This window comes from Eretmochelys imbricata, chromosome 14, assembly GCF_965152235.1.
Source record: "Eretmochelys imbricata isolate rEreImb1 chromosome 14, rEreImb1.hap1, whole genome shotgun sequence".
NCBI classification, from domain to species: domain Eukaryota; kingdom Metazoa; phylum Chordata; order Testudines; family Cheloniidae; genus Eretmochelys; species Eretmochelys imbricata.
Genome location: NC_135585.1, coordinates 24,518,857 through 24,533,667, shown reverse-complemented (window position 1 = coordinate 24,533,667; position 14,811 = coordinate 24,518,857). Strand labels below are relative to the sequence as shown.

The 14,811-nt window shown below is 48.0% G+C and overlaps 1 protein-coding gene across 1 annotated transcript in view; it reads right to left on the bottom strand.

The window, feature by feature from the left end:
* The window catches only part of SHISA6 (shisa family member 6), a 380,789-nt gene that overhangs the window by 280,393 nt on the left and 85,585 nt on the right, over positions 1-14,811 (bottom strand). The window lies entirely within an intron of this gene.

Below are 14,811 nucleotides of genomic sequence, written 5' to 3'. Positions count from 1 at the left end.
GCATTTGCATGCTGGAACCTTTAGTCCTGGTGGACTGCACCCCTGAGTCAACGATCAGAATGATGCCCAGGAGCTGCATTCTACAGCTCTACAAATGCCCTTTGATCACTCTTTCGCCAGGGTGTCTCCATAATATCAGTATACACTCTAATACCTGGTATGTGAGCCTCATGTAATATTTGTGCATGGGAGTCAAGAGACCAGGGTTCTATTCCTAGCCCTGACACTGACATATGTAACCATGGACATGTCACTTCACTCTCGGTGCCTCAGTTTCCCCATCTCAAAAAGGGGGATAATCATACCCACCATTGCAAAGTGCTCTGAAATCCTCAGATGAAAAGTACAAGGTATTGACACTATATATAAATAATCACTGCACCGCCTTCATTCTATCAGGCACCCAGTACCTCACCAGGTAAAGCATCAGACCTTTGGAAAGCATCTGCTCTCTGAACCAAGGCCTCTCTCTGCCCAGACAGGAGGTTGCAGTAATGTCTTCAGCCCTCCCTGATGGTAAGTTAACATAGGGAGGTCATCAGAAGCTCAAGTCATTCATATTTGCTGTTGGAAAGGGTATGACAAAGTAAACAAAGTTTGAGGGAGAGGGTCGTTCACATTAAAAAAACACAAGCTGTTAAAGCTACAGTGGGTTGCTGGGAATATCCAGGTTTGATTTTTGTCTTTAACTGAAAGCAATTTCTTGGACTGTTATTTCACAGCAGGTTTTTCCAAGGAATAAAATAAAACTTTTGTAAGTTTCCTGTCCCCTAGAGCATCCATCACCACTCACTGTGCATGCAGTGGATTGAAGCCAGTTTGCATTTTATTTAAAATACTCTCACATAAAGACATTCTTTGTGATGCACTAATTCTTCAGATGATCCTGGACACTGTTGGCAAAACCCTGAATAGAACTTTCACCATTGCTTCCTCCAACAATCAGCGCTTCTGGAATACAAGCTTCAAATAAAGCAGTGGTGCGGGTAGATATTTAAAGAGGTTTTATTAAATTGCCCTACTTTTATTTGCACCATGGGGACTACTGCAGCCCTTCAGATGCAGCACAATGGAGTGCAAGATGCAAAAACTATACTCACATTGTGGGGAAACAAATAAACTCACAGTCCCTCTCTGTTAACTGGCATTTTCCTCAGATAATAATGGTTTTGCTTTAACTAATCTTAAGTTTTCAGGGACAATTAGATGCTTTAGTTGAATGAATCCCATTATTTAAGCCTTTATTGCTCTCCGTAGCGTCTATTCTGACTCACACCTCTATTTGCACACATAGCGTATTTACGGAAGGTATTTTTTCTTTAAAAACATCAATGAAAGGTTTTTCAGCGAAACCCAATTTGTGTTTATGGAAAATCTATAGTACCTGATTGATTGAACTAAGCAAAGGTTGGAGAGAATAACCATGCTAATGTGAGCTGAAATGTGTCTTGCTCATCAGATAAGAGGCTGAAATGAAAATATGGAGCCCAATTAGGATATTTGCAGGGCCTAGTGTAAACTTTAGAAGCTGAACAGGAAACTGAAGAGACATACACCCAGGTCAGCAAAGCACTTGAGCATGTGCTGAACTTTAAGTTCATTGAGTTCAACAGAGGACTTACACATATGCTTAAAGTTCAGAGTGCGCTTGAATGGTTTTCAGAGTTGGGTGGTTTTCAGAGTGGTTTTAGTGATACTGATCAGATCATGAAGATCACAGAGAGAGACAGAGAGATAGAGGGCATCAGCAGCTGAGACTATTCTCAGGGTGAAACTGTGTGTTTGTAACATACATTCTGCTAAGGCCTGTGTGAAGGATAAACTTTGGATAAGCTCCCCACATACCATGCACCCACCCGCACAATCAATATGGGGCCTCCCCCACTGCTTCCTCATTCCCTCACTGCCACCTAAGCACTGTCTTATTTTACTCTGCTCTCTTTGGCTTGAGACACCTTGTTCATTTCTCATTCTCCTAGCAAAATAATTATCTCCCTGTACTTGCTGCAGTTATCTTCTTGACAGTTTTTTCCCCCAAAACCAGAGTGTCTGGGAATCATCAGGGGAAAAAAATCTCTGCGAACTCAGAAGCAACTTTCAAAAAGGGTTCCTAAAAACCAACAACCCAGACACAAAGAGAGCTGGGAGGAAGGAGAAGTCACAGTGAGAGATTTGCATTTCCCCGGTTTATCTGTATTTCCATTTAATAAAAGACATTCATTGATTCACTTTTTTGTGGCTGCACACAAAGCTATTTCTGGCTGGAGGGAGAAACTCTTAAACAGAATGAGTCAGCCTACACCTCGTACGTCACCCTGGGACCCCAAAAGGTATAGCTTCAAAGAAATCTGCATGCTACACAGGGCTATTTTCTACCCACACATCAAATGGAGAGAGAAAATGCTGACTTCTGATGACTGGAAAAAATTTCTCCACAGCTATTGGCATCTGACAAATAGCAACTGGACTCTAAAGCAAGTTTGGGGCCTCATTCAGCTAGATGCCTATCATCGAACACAAGAATCCCTCACCTACTTGGGCAGGGTATAACATTTCAGCAGAACACAAACCCCTGAACGAGGGGAGTCAGAGATGGAAAAGTCTTAGCAGATCATCCACTCTGTCCCGAGACATTACTGCTCTTTTTGTCCACACTACTTTTAAAAGCCCAAATCCTCCACTGTTTCTCCAGAGGTTATTCCACAGCAGGGTGGGTCTAAAATTTTATCTCAAAACCATTTTTCAATGGAAAATGTCAGCTTTGTCTAAACGAAATGTTTATGAAAAAGTCTGCCTTTTGTTAAAAAACTACCCCAAACCTGTCAAGTGTCAGCTAAAAACATTTTATTGGGAAATGCTGCCTTGGTGCCCCATGGGACTTGTAGTTCAGGTATTTCATGCTCCCACTCTGCTGTATAGCTAGGTTCCCCAGCCAGACATCTCCTATGATGCGCCATGGCAGCTCAGCAAGAAGGGATATCAGACTGCATCATTGGAGTTGTAGTTCAGCCGGGTGCTTGGCCCACAGATGACAGTGCGGGTACGTTTCACCCAAACTCCAACTCCCATGCGGCATTGCTGCAGCATTTCCAAATCAGTGTTTTTGGTTTTAAACTGAAAGTTTTCACCCTAAAAAGTTGGGCTTTCCGGCTTTCACCAAAAAGTCAAAAACATCTATGGAAAGGGTTGAAACTCAGTCATTGTAGCCAAAACTTTCCATGATGAAAAAATACAAAAATTTTCCGACTATCGCTATTCCGCAGCCGAATAAATCACACTGTTGGGAAGAATGTCCTGGTAGCTTTATTACTGCCCCAACACTCAAAGCAGGACAGCCATAGCACACAGGCAGCAGCTGTACCAGAAGAGGTCAGGCCTGAGGTGAGCTGAGCCAGTCTGCACATGTCAGAACTGTTTGCAGTAGGATAAGTGTCTGTGCAGGTCACATCACATTCAGAAAGTGACCTTTATATTTGGGTCCCATGTCAGCCCTTGCTCTGGGACTGTGACAATGTGACACCTTGACTGCCGGTATCCACTGCCTCCCCATCTCCATTTTGGTGTCAAATTCTTCATCATTTGCAGCTCCTGTGCGTCAGAGGAGCCATCAGAGGACCTCAGAAGAGAGAGGCTCTTGTGTTCTGGATGCAAAACAGAACCCTGGGATTCTTTTTGGAAGTTCCATCATGCTGGGCGGTGAGATTAATGTAGCAGCATTCACTTTCTACATCTGTATGTAGTCCCTGCACAATATCAATACCTTGCTTGCTAGTGCTAAAACCCTTACAGTTCAGAAACGCCAGCCTCCAGGCATGTCCCCACTGTCTTCTTCCATGAGGCGAAATGGAACAATAGAGATTGCTAACAAGCATGTTCCCCCATGCTGTTAACGCACGCCTGGAAATCCCCAGCTTGCTCTGTACTGTGGGCTGCTGGTTTGCAGTGCTTCATCCCTCACTCCTTGGACAAAGGAACCACAGTGATGAACAGCAAGAAAGCACACTTTCAGCTAACATTGTCTGCGCTCTCTCTTTGTCAGGAGGCTTTTGTTGACACATCTGGCTGACGGACTCTTAACCTCTCTGCTCTGGTGGCAATGCCCCTGCAAACCCTGGTGTGTGTGTTTATTCAGCACACTGCCTCCAAAGTCTCCAAAGCTCCTATTTCCCCATGTCAACTTGGGAATTTAGAATGGTTTTCCTCCCCTTGAAGATTTCTACTCAAAAGACCTGGAATTCTGAAAGATCAGAAGTTACTGAGACAGGTAAGGGCTCAATGCAAGCAGAATAAACATACTTTGAACAAGGTGTGAGTAAAGCAACACCCTTCCTAGGGCTGGCTTTGCAGCCTCTGGTCAGTAGAAACCTTTAAGTACAACACCAGTCATAGGATTGGGAAAGTCTTGTGCATCACAGTGATGTGAGGTTTGCATTGCGATGCAATGTGATGACACTGTATAGAAATTTTCCTACGTATTATATTTTGGGGGCCTGAGAAGGTAGTGTGTGGCCCACATGTGGCTTATAAAGAAGGGGGCTACCTGACAAAATAGGCTTGGCTATGGAATAACATGGGATAGGGAGCCGCCCAAGATAGAGCACTAGGGCTACCTCCAACGGAGGCCCAAAGAGGATCATTACATCACAACTTCAGGGAGGTCAGGAAGTCTGGGACTCAAGGCCTGCATTATTTCCTGTGGAGGGGTGAAATGAGTGGATAAATGCAGGATGAACACATTACCCTAGTCTGCTTTATTTACAGTGTATATAGTTATTGCAGCTTGGAACAGAGATGGTTCTTACAGAGAAAAGTCAGGGAGGGTTTAAGTTTATTTACTCAAAGATGCAGCAAATCTTTCTTGGGATAATTTATCTCTCCTCTCAGTCAGCACAAAACTCAGAAGGCTCAAAGGATCAATCCTGTAGGTACCCACTTCTCTTCAAATGTTCCTCCTTAGTCTACCTCCATCAGGTCTCTGGTCATCCGGCACAGGTCCTGCAGCAGGGTCATCTCCCCGCTGATCGCCAAGCCCTTCTGCATGGTGTTGCCATACAATCTGAACGGGAAGCCATTCAACAGCTCTGGAACCTTATATTACCGCTTTGCTATTTCAAAAGGATAAGACAGTAACTCAGATGTTGCTATTTAAATCCCTGTTTGGTTCAGAGGCACCATTATCTTACCCAATGTCACTCATCTTTCCCATGTCCTGATTCCTGGGTTCCCTGCTGGTGGTCCCAATACCTTGGCACTGACAGTGAGGATGCCCATACAGGGAGGCTTCTGGCCTGGAGAATTCCCTGATGAGATCTAAGGACCCATGCCCACAACTCATTTACACTGGTGGGGGTGGGAGTGTTACAGATGATGTCTCCCCCAACTTTTCGAGAGTGAAACACAAAGGGCTAGTCTACACATGGCATTACTCGAGTCCTTATGCTGATTAACTCCATGTGGGGACACTTATTCTGCAATAAGTGCATGGGTTAAGACAATCTGGACCACATCACTAAGATTCCAGAATAAGAGTGTTTATACATGGAGTTAATCTGAATGCCTAATCCAGAATAATTCCATGTATAGACCAACCCTTTGAAATCCTTGAGAGCAGGGTTGTGCTGCTTAGAGATGACCTGCAGTGGGGCAGGGAGCAGCCCTGATGTCATACTGACTGCTAAGAATTTTTCAAAACTACATGTTCCAGTAACAAAATAAAGCATCAGCTCTAACTCCTGCCTAGTGCAGGTCCTGAGCACAAGCAACACAAGTGCCTTCCTCCCGGTGCAGTGCTTTGGGGTGGGCAGCGCCCCTGAGGCCTCTCTCCCTGCCAGCAGTAGAGCCAGAGAAGGTAGGAAGTTCGGAGTCCCACTCCACTCTCCAGACTGAGGAAGAAGGAAACTCATGGCCGAGTTGCTAATAGCCTGGAGACCGGCAGACTGTGAAGTAGCTTCTCACACTGTGCTATTTCTGTAGCCACCTCTGCGTGGATCTGATAGAAAAGCCACAGCCAGGTAAGCATATATAACTCCTGGGTGGGTTTTTACCAGCTAGAGCCACAGCCAGCCCTGCTGACTGAGAAACAGCCTGTGGGGATTCCCTCCGGGGCACCATTAACCTCACAGGCCTGGTCCCTTCTGATTTGTTCAAGTATCTGAAACAAAACTCTCCTGCAGGCATATCTCAGCTCCACAAGGACTGCTTCCCATAGGCAGGAGCTAGAAGCGTGTGACAGAACAAGGAGCAATGGTCTCAAGTTGCAGTGGGGGAGGTTTAGATTGGATATTAGGAAAAACTTTTTCACTAGGAGGGTGGTGAAGCACTGGAATGCTTAACCTAAGGAGGTGGTGGAATCTCCTTCGTTTGACGTTTTTAAGGTCAGGCTTGACAAAGCCCTGGCTGGGATGATTTAGTTGGGGACTGGTGCTGCTCTGGGCAGGGGGTTGGACTAGATGACCTCCTGAGGTCCCTTCCAACCCTGATATTCTATGATTCTATGATAAGAGGGGTTTCAGCTGCAGTCTCTCTAGAGGGAGCACCTGCAAGCATCCATCCCCAGGGAAAGACGCTGACTCACTGTTTCTCCTTTGGGTCTTGTTGCCCCTTCCTTTTCACTCAGTCCCCAGCCCCCCACCCCACTCCACTCCATCCCACCCCTGCCTATTTCTATTGCTCTCTTCATCCTCATTTTCTTTTTACAATTGCCTCCTTCCTTCTCTTTCCTCTCCCTCTTTTTCATTTTCTGCTTTTGAGGCTCTCTGTTGATTCTATTCCCATGTTTTTACTGCTTCCACCTGTCTTTATATCTAGGTCCTTGTAACTCAGTCAGTCCTGAGTTCTAATCCTGTCTCAGGCCTGGGGCAGGCCACTTCCCCACTCCATCTCCATTTCCCCCTCTGGAAAATGAGGGTAACAGTATTCACACACCTGCTGGGAGGAGTTTTGGGAGAATAGCTGTGATTGGGTAACACACTGGATAAACTGATAAAGAATTATCAGTGTTATTGCCACTCTTGATTAAGCATCTTTTTCAGTAACTCAGTGTAAATATTTAAAGATGCTTCCATCTTATCTGCAAAAGAGAAAGAAGTCAGCAGCCCACCAGTATTTGTCTAGAGAAACCAGCAGCACCTCGGCTATTGCATTTCCCCTCCGTTATTCAGGTGAAAGCTCCATAGTGAGCATGAGGGTGAATGGCACGAGGGAGGTGAAGAGAGAGATCTCGCAGGGAACGCACGAGACATGCTCATTTTTTTCTAAAACCATAAAATGACCGAAGCTGAGGACACCCTATCCTGGTGGCTTCCCTTGCTCTGCTGGCTCTCACTGTCTGCACCCCTCACGCAGTGTCAGACACTGCATCCCAGCCGCGCACAAGTGAAGAATTACAATGGACTGCCAGCTACTTTGGGGATCCTGCAAAATAAGACAACAGGCTTGTTGCTCTTCGGAATGCTCCCCCTGTGGGCAGGAGATGAGGAAAGCATTGCTGGGGATCTGACACCATCACCCTGGAATAAGCAGCTCAGTCAATGGATGACATCAGAGCAGTCTCAGAGAGCAGCAGAAGCAGCCGCAGCCCCGCACGTACCTGGAGAGAGAGGAGCTACAGGGATTGTGGGAGAGATTCCTGGGGGGGCAGGGAGAGAGGTATGATTATTTTGCACAGCCTTTTACTATCCCACACCAACAGACAAGCTGGAACTGATACTGCTTGGCTAGAGGTGTCACTCAGCTGTGCCTGGAGAGGGTGTATCAGCAAGCAGATATGAAGTCAATGGGCCATAAGTGGATTGTACGTGACAAGATCTGTGTCAGGATGTGCCACTGGGCACAGATCTGCCCACCTACCAACTACGACCAAGTATCAGGGCCTCTGTTTGGCTTTGGGAAGAGCAGCACAATAGAACACGGATGTCCCACCTCCTTTACGGTGCTTCACCCCCGTGCAGGATGTGAGCAGGGAGTGGGGCCTCGCCTTTGCAGTGATTAAACTCTTGATAAGCAGAGCAGAGGAGATAGAGATTGTGCAGAGCATGAGGCCAGTATGAGTCTGCGTGGACGTGCCCTGTCAGGGTGCTGACGGAAGCTGGGCACAAAGCCTGCAGCCCATCCTCCTGCCGACTGCCCCACTGTTTTTCACTTCCCTGCAGGGCTCAAGCGTGTCTGGAATTTGACTTGCAAAGTCACGGCAGAGTTATAAATCAGCAGTTCCAATCCCTGAGGCCCGCTCTTGGCACTCTGCAGGCTGAATGGGGAGTCACTGGGGTTAACTGTAGCCCAGTAACAGCTGAGAATCTGATAAACCCAGTAACAAGACTAAAACCATCCCTTTGGGGCTGTGTTTTGCTTGTGTTCTCTTTCTGCCCCAGCGGGAAAGTCCAGAAGATACTGCCTGCCACTGAGAGGCAGAACACAACTGGCTGGGTCTCCAAAGCTGGGCAGGCCCACGTCTGCCTGCTGAGCTATGAACAGGCTTTAGAACCACTGTGATACATTCATGGACTTCAACGCACAGCAGAAGGATCCTGAATTCACCAACCCAACCATCGAGCCTTCTGTGCCTTTCCAGAGCTCAGACGTCAGTCCTGAGGGGTGGACTTGCTAGGAACTGGAAATGCCAAGAGCTGGACTCCCACCCCCACTCCCCAGCTTGCAGAGTGCCCACCTCCAGTCTGACACAGTAAGCAGCACTTTCAGTAGGGCAGAATTTCCCTGACTGCACTAGTAGATCAAACTCATGTTTTCTGCAGTGGAAGTGGCTGGGTGACATCACTCTCCCTTTGCTTCCAACAAAGAGGTTGCCAGATGGGGCCAGATCGGGCCCATCTAGTTCAGTATCCTGTCCAGTACCAGCTGCCTCAGAGGAAGAAACCCTGCAGTGGGAAGTTATGGGATTACTTCTCCCCAGGTAAGTTCCCAAACAGTTAGAGGTTGGCTTATGCCTGAAGCAGGAAGGTTTCTATCCCTTCAAAAGCTCTAATTTTAATATTTCCTATGAACACTCTGGATAATCTTGCTACCCATATAAATGTCCGATCTGTTTTTAAATTCTACTAAATTTTGACCTCAGTTATTTCTTGTGGCAGAGAGTTCCACAGAATAATTTGTACATTGCATTGAAAAGTATTTCCTTTGCTCAATTTTAAATTTCCCAATTTTAACGTAATTGAATGTCCATTAGTTCCGGTGTCACAGGAGACAGTGAACAGGAATTGCTGGTCTAGCCTTTCTATCCCCTTCATTATTTTACAGACTTTGATCTTGTCCCTTCTTCTTTGTTTCCTCTGTGACGGGGCAAGGCCAGCTGGCTATGGAAAAGTAGTGGGAGACAGATATATTAGCTCCAGGCTAAACAAATCCCTGGTACCAGGTTAAGTGAAATGGAAGCTGCTCCAGGTCAATTAAGACACCTGGGGCCAATTAAGAACTTTCCAGAAGGCAGGGAGAAGGCTAGGTTGATTGGGACACCTGAAGCCAATCAGGGGCTGGCTGAAACTAGTTAAAAGCCTCCCAGTCAGTCAGGTGGGGGTGCATGTCAGGAGCTGTGGGAGGAAGTTGTGCTGTTAGAGAGGCTGAGTAGCACACACCATATCAGGCACAAGGAAGGAGGCCCTGAGGTAAGGGTGACGTGGAGCTTGAGGAAGTGAGGGCTGCTGTGGGGGAAGTAGCCCAGGGCATTGTACATGTTATGTTTCTAAAAGGTCAACTACCATAGCTGATACTATTAGGGTCCCTGGGCTGGAGCCCAGAGTGGAGGGTGGGCCTGGACTCCCCTCCTCCCCCCCCCCACCACCTTTGCCCCTTGATTAATCACTGAGACTGGGAGACAACAGAGACTGTGCAAGGAAGGATAACTTCTCCTCACCTCCCTTGCTGGCTTATGATGAAAATGGCTCAGTAGACTGTGACCCTTGTCTCTAGAGAGAGAAGGGTTACGTGGAGGGTCACAGTGAGCCTCTGAGGCTAGCGAAATCCACCAGGAAACGCGGGACCCACAGAGGCAAGGACAGAGCTTTGTCACACCTCTCTAAGGAGTTTTTTTTCAATCTCACTTCATATGAAGTCCCTAATCCAGGCCCCTAATTATTCTCATCACCTGCTTCTGAACCCATTTCCATTTCTGCTCTTTTTGAGCTGGGGTGTCTAGAATTTAGCCCAGTATCCCAAAAGGTGACATGCCATTGATTTATAACTTGTAAACTCTTAGTATCTCTGCTTTGTACAGCACAGAGCACATCTTCAATAAACAAGAATGACTAATAATAGTTTAAACTAAAATGTGCAGCTTTTGTAGACATGTGATGTTATAAGATTTACTCAAATATGTCCTTACAAAATTCAGATAAAACTACTGAAACAACTCATTTCCAAAGAGATGCTTCTGAGTTGTGTGCACAGAAATGGCCTCATTTAAAGTACAGATCTGCTTAGAAATGTGACTATGCAAAACTGAGATGTTCTTATTTAGCAGATCCGCTTGTTGTGTGTATGCAGAGTCCTCTCTGCTGACTTTACTGGCTAACCTTTTTAAAGTTTTTCGCTCCTCTTAGCCCCACAGAGCCAACCCAGCTTTGGGAAAGGGGGCTGGAGTCTATTCCGTCTCATGCATTCTCAGCAGTATTTGAACTAAATTTCCAACTGGAAAATCTTTATTATTATTTGTATTACAGTAGCATCTAGAGACCTCACTTAGGATCATGGCACTTTTTAATAGTGATGATGCACAGCCAGAGAACCCAATTTGACTCTCAGGTCCCATGTTCAATTTCAAGGCTGGTCATTAGATAAAACACCTTTTTACTTGTAAATTAAGCACTTTTATTACAGAGCCACTGAGACACAAGACCAGGGAATCCTACTATTTTACAGTCACTGATCAGAGCAGGGACATACCTGAAGAAAGCAAAACCCATTGCATGTTCCACCAAGACAGAAGAGTAGGCAGGTCTGGGAGAATGGCCAGCTACTGAAATGCACAAATGCATTTTCAACACAGGTACCAGTCCCAGGCCCGCTGAATCCAATGTCAGAGGCTTTGGGATCAGGCCCATGGTTCGAATCCCAGTTGTGCTGCAGAATCTGGTTTCCTGCATATTTCAGGTATTATGAATTACTGACAAGCCCCAGGTTCTTTCTATCCATACCTTTCATTGCACCCATCCCAATAATTGCCACGTGTCATGTGCACAGTTACAAAGAGAACTGTTCCCATCTGAAAGCATCATACTCCATCTTTTGTGCGGCGTTTTAAGCGGGATGGTCTCCATTGTCTGCCTCGAGCAGAAGTACTGCTGTCTGTTCTGCAGCTGTCAATATGGAGGGAAGGCCTGTGCAAAGTGACATATCTTCCATTGTGGCTGGATAGCAGCAAGATGCAAACTCAGCCTGATCTCGAGCAGCAGAGAACCCCCAGCACAGGGGGGCCTGCTTTGAAGGACGACCCTGATTCATCTCAGTTCTACCCTGAGAAGGTAACTACAGCATCTCTGAAGGCACCTACAAAACTGAGGCCCTGGTCTATTGGGGGCTTTAGAGATCAGCACCAAAGCATTGGCGTGGATATGGAAGGAGCTGGGGGCACGTGCAGTGTGCGGGTTGGTGGTATGCTGTGCTCCCAGCCATCTGTTGCACTCAGCAGGTGGAGTTGCTGGGGCTGCTGCATGTTGGACAATTGGTCCTCACAATCTCACCCTTGAAGGGAGCTGTCATGACAATGGCATGGATCACCATAGCTCACTCTGCTTGTGAGGTGAAGAGGTGGGGTCTCCTAGGCATCTCCTGCTATGGCTCCCTTGTGGGTGGTAGGAAGAGCCATGAGTCTAGTGGGCCCCTGGCCGTGGGAGGCAGACTCCCACAGCAGAGGATGCTCTGCTTTTAACAATTCAAACACCAGCCATTAGAGAGCAACATAAATAACCGCCAGCAAAAGCCACCATGCATCGAATACTCCCCAGTACTCAAGCACTCTGACAGACCCAGTAAGTGCTGCACGGCTCATTCTGTGCCACAACACTCCGGCATTTCTACTGTCCTGGTCATTAACTGACTGGCCTCCGCGCCCTCTGCCTCTGCACTGTGCAAACTGCTGGCAGGGAAGGCTACTCAGCAGCAGCCCACTCCAAAGCGTTGGGAGAGAGACAGGAGCAACTTCCTGTTCCAGCACTCGTGGCAGAAGGAATGGGGCTGTGTACACTCAGCAGCAGTCTCCCTTCACCCTGCTGGCTTTACTCTCTGCAGCCCCACAATAACCCCTATTAGAGGGGGCATCCATAGCTGAACTCCTTCCTGCTGAAAGAGGAACCTTGGGCAGCTGCTGCTCAAATTCCCACTGTTTTCATCTTCTTTGTTCCAGGCCTTGCAGTCAGTCAGGTCTACACTGCATATCCCAGAGGTGCCAGCGATAGCACGTAGCTGAAGGAGAACATTTGCTATCACCGAAAGGAATTTTTACCTAGTTTCACCTTCCTGGATGTAAAAGTAAAAGGCCAGGCTGGATTTTCACACTGCTCATTTACCCCACTGTTATGGAGCACGGGGTGCTCACACAGGATGCCCAGGAAGGTGCTAGAGGTGTCTAGACCAACAGACTGGAAGAACATCTATAGAGGATCTACACTGAAAAGCAGCCACATGCCCATCGTCCTTCCCCTTGCAGAGAACCCTGGATCTCTAACCCCAGGGGAGGTGACCATGGAGCTGGCTGAATGTACTAGTGCAGCCTGTTACCTTAGCTCCACCCCTGTTGGTGCAAGTACCCAGGTCAGAGTGCCTTCCAGCTTGGGCTCCCCCACCCCCTGGCCCCTATGGCAGCTGGCTCTGTGGACTTCCCACTCTCTGCAGTCAGACAGCACAAGGAAGCAGCCACTCAAGGACTCGCCCCACCAGGAGCAAGCTGAAAAATTCGCTCTTGGTTCTTCTGGGAAACAAATTCAGAATTTTTTCTCCCACAATTTTGATTTTTGTCCTGATTCAAGAGGATTTTTTGCCCCCCAAATTTGAGATTTCCATGAGAGGGAAATTCCATTCTCCAGCCTGCTCTCGTTGGCACCATCGTTAGCACCTATCACCCCTCCCCAGGACACTAACAGTTCCTCCTTCTCTCAGTATCCCCTCTTCAGCACTTTCCTATCGAACCAAATCAAACCCCTCCCACTATCGCTCCCCAGGGGCCTGGAGCAGTACTGAGGAGCCTGCAGGTGAACCAGAAAGGTGACGGCTCTGCAGAGAGATCAGTTCAGAAAAACAGGCTGGGCTGGAAGTTCCTGCAAATTACCCAGCTTCTCCACCCCAGCTTGGCTTTGTCCCAGCCCCACACCCTGTAGGACCCAGGGGGCTCAGCCTGCACAGGGTGTCTATCAGAGGCAGGCTGAGGAGGAGGAGCAGCAGCGAGGTCTGTGAGCAGAAGGTCCTGCAGCAGAGAAGTCAGCAGACCTCTACAGCCCTCCCTCTCTCCCCACCAACATCTGGCCACTTACTTACTAGTGGTGCCTTCAGGGAATCTGATAGCCTCTCCCCAACTCCCATCTCCTGAGTGACTCCTGCACTGGAAATTGAGAGGGGCTGCAGGTGGCAGATATCCTCTGTCTTCGGGGCTGTGCCTGGTAGGGCTGCTGCCCTTCCTGCCTCCAAGCCCTGAAGGCATCCTCGGGGCCCAGGGAGTGGCTTGATTCACTTTCCCGCCGGACAGTGCCACTCCACCAACCCACATTAAAACCAAGGGTGATCAGCCCCGCATAAGGTCTAGCTTCAGAGCTAGGGTTACAGATTGCCCCATTCATAGCAGAGACCTCCCTCAACCTCCCATGTTGCTGTCTGTTAAAACAGCCGTTCATCTGATAGCCATGTCAGGTTGTCTTGGGAGGAAGGGAAGGTCATACCAGTTCCCCACATGGGGGCTTGCACACACAACTGCACACACACAGGTGCTCACACACTCAGACACGTGTGTGCTTCATTCCAAAAACGCCTACTCAGAATCCTAGAAGATTAGGGCTCGAAGAGACCTCGGGAGGTCATCTAGTCCAACCCCCTGCTCAAAGCAGGACCAACCCCAACTAAATCAAGTGCTAAACTGCGTTGGACCTAAATCTGTTTTGGTGACATCCACACGATACCTGGTGCGGCAGGGTGATGCAATGGCTTTACCGGCCTCGTCAGGGATAAGCTGCAGAACTCACCCATGGGTAATGCACCCGTCCCAAACAGGAACTGGAAAAGCTCCATGCCACACGGCCATGTACGGATATGTGCAAACCCAGGGTGTGACTCGCAGTTTGTACTTGGAGCTACAGTCGGCGGCTCCAGCACAAGAGCAGGTTGTTAACTGTTGCTTGGCTGAGGAAAAAGCGATGAGCCAGTTTGTGCAGTTGTCCCCCAGTCCCTGTTGCTGATCCCCCAAATCCCATCTGTGTCCGGAGGGGCACCCTTTGCTCATAATTAGGCCTAGCTAGGGGGCAGCCAACAGGGCGTGGTGAAGGGCTCCTTGAAGGCTGTGTCTCATCACATGCATCACCAGTGCCGCCTGAGGATGACATTTTCCCTTGTTACAGGGAGCAGACTCTGGTCAGTGACTGAGGGCACACGGCTCTATGTATGTTTCACTGGGTCCTGCTTCGCCCCATGCGCCCCACTGCCTATTGTTCCTGGTTACCACCACTGCTCACTTCTCTGTTGTTTATTCAGTGAAGTCAGAGAGGGTCTCCTCAGGCTTTACAAACCCCTTTGCCCCTCTGCCCATCACTTGCTGAGGTGGGAAACACCAGTTTGGAAGGCCAGGGTCTTTTGAAATCTATCTAGACGGTGGCTAGGGAC